Raw genomic sequence first — 2,825 nt, forward strand, 5'->3', positions numbered from 1 at the left:
CGATCATTTGTGTTTAGTCACCATCTTTGTTGTTCATTATAATGTTAGAATGTCCTACAGTGCATATGTGTAAGAGCAATTTCTAGTTTGTAAATCAATAAGATCTATATGATAGTGAGGACTTATTTCAGATTTCATTGATATCTTATTTAAAAGTGTTTTTACTCTTCTTACTTTTTCTTTTACTAGTGAAAATGAAATTCATCAAACCTAAAAACATTGAAAGAAGCATAGTTATTATAAAAGTGTCGAATAACCAAGTAAGGTGTCTAGTCGACAAAAGAGATCGACCTAAATTGAAACAAACCATAACCACCTACTCCATTACCTTCTATCTAAAATAATTAAAAAAAGACTATGAATGGAGATACAAAATTATTATCAAAGTGTCGAATAGCCAAGGGGAAGGTGTTTTGTCGAAAAAAAAAAAAAACATCTACCTAAATTAAAAGAAACCATAACCACCTACTCTATCACCTTCATATCACTAAAAGAAAATCAAGATTATGAGCGGAAGTACAATCAAAAAATATTTAATGTACTAAATCATACACTTTAGATACAAGATTCATTTATATATATTTTTTCTTCTTCTTTTTCTCCCCACAAACACAGCATGTGAAAAATATATTTTATCTTCTTGATTTTTATTTTTTTATTTTTCTGCTATAAAATATATTTATTTAAGAAGCTAGCCACGAAACATGATAAAATGCTATAAATGAGATTGTTAACCAAGAGAGGAAGGAATATAGCAAATAAAAATATCTTCCAAAATTAAAAGAAATATAATCATCATAAAAGGTGGCTCAGCCTAGAATGGCGCTTCGGTCGCCTAGGAGTCGCCTTGATTTTTTTACCATCCTCCATCGCCTTGGTTGCCTTGTTGCCTTGATGATTATGCTCCAAAACATCTCAAAGAATACATTATCTAGGATAAACTCTTTTACTTAAAATAAGGCATTTAGTATGACTAATGCTTCTCATTCAATATATTTTTGTTCAGGATTTTTTTTTAAGAGATGGATTATGCCCAAACATGGCAAATGTATTACCAAAGAAGAGATGGAGGATTATTGTTTCCAAAGGAAGCACGGATAAAAATATGGAGAGCTATACAATCGGATCAACGATTTACCAAATGTGTACATGATGAGTTTCGTTCTTTGTTATGCAAGAGAACAAAAATAAAAACACAAATAGACCTTTTCATAATAAAGCTCATATTTTTGGCAGAAAACAATATGGAGGACAAGACAGTAGCTATAAATGAGAGAACCCATATAAGCCACCACCGCCACCGCCAACGAGAAAGAGATGAAAATTCGTCATCCTACCCAAAATTCAAAGAGGTAGTGAAGAAACCTAATAGTGGAGGCTGGGGTGCAAAAATCTTTGCCAACCACAAAAGAAACTGGCTTGGTGTTTTGAAACAAATAAAGAAGCTGCAATGGCTTATGACATTGCATCACTCAAACTACGAAGAAGGGAATCACATCGAAACTTTCCATCGACTGAGCTCACTTTCATGAGTCTACCTTCCAAGATCTTTACAGCACCGAAGCCATTCTGAATATGATCAAGGATGGTTCCTATCAGTCCAAGTTAATGGAATTCTACATGAACCTTACTAAAAACAATGCAAGTACAAGCCAAAGACAGCCAAGTGAAGAACCTGGTGCCTGCACCATGAGCTCTTTCACAAAGAGTTGACCACTAATGATGTTGGGAAATATAATAAGCTTGAAATCCAAAGGAAGATGCAATGAGATACTTCTCTCTCGTTCCTGAAGTTATTACAGAAGGAGCTGAAGATGGTAATAAGGTGAAGACTATGAATTTAGCTTTTCTTGATAAGAAACTTAAGCTTTGGAACTTCCAGTATTGTTACCAGAGAAGTAGCCAAAGTTCTGTTTTTAGAAAAGAATGGAACAGATTTGTTGAAGACAAAGGTTTGAAGGCTAATGACATCGTTAGCTTTTATAGGGTTGACTACAGAAGAAGATCTAGAGAGGTGGGGGAAATTTTATATGATTGTTGCAAAGAAAAAGAATGAAGAAATAAATGATAGTTATAGAATGATGGACTCACCTGTACAACTTGGAGTGGAAGAAGAGACCCTTGGAGGTTCAATGGAGGAGCAAGGCAGGAGAGGAGAGCCAATTAAGAAAGATTTTAGACTATTTGGAGTCAATATTGGCTAGTAAAGAAGATGGAGAAAATACTTTGTCTAAACTTCTTTCAGTTAAACTCCTTTTCTTCTTCCTTTCTGAGCCATATGTCAAAAGCTTATGTTCTCAACTTAAAAAGAGATTCTCAAACCCTAATGCATATGCCATCAGGACATTGATTTTCACTTTAACAGTGTTTTGTTTCTTTGTAAATGGAAGTGCATTATCAGATTTTAGTAATGGGGGATCTTAACCTTCCAATCCTTTTTTGAAACTTGAATGAGGAAATGATTAATCACAATGACCATAAGAAAGATGAGCATGCCTTTCTTTTATCTATTTCTTTTCACGTTTTTGGTTGTGTTTGTTTTGTTCATTACATGCGTTGGTTTCGCCTATTCAATATAATAAACTGATAAAGTAAGTCTCTTCAAACAATCTGAAAGAGCAGACAATGGAAATACCGTTTTGTGGATAAAGGCTAGAACGATGGAGGCAGGCAGCGGTGCTAGGGAGGCAGTGGAGAACGATGGCGGTGCTAGGGAGGATTCTGATCGGGGCCAGTGGTCCAAGAGGTAGTGGCTGCAGGTGATGGTTTGGCGGGTATGTCAATTCCTATGCATTCTTATGCAAGGGTGGTGGGGAATGCGTCTT

Source organism: Macadamia integrifolia, chromosome 3 (genome assembly GCF_013358625.1).
Source record: "Macadamia integrifolia cultivar HAES 741 chromosome 3, SCU_Mint_v3, whole genome shotgun sequence".
In the NCBI taxonomy this organism is placed as follows: domain Eukaryota; kingdom Viridiplantae; phylum Streptophyta; class Magnoliopsida; order Proteales; family Proteaceae; genus Macadamia; species Macadamia integrifolia.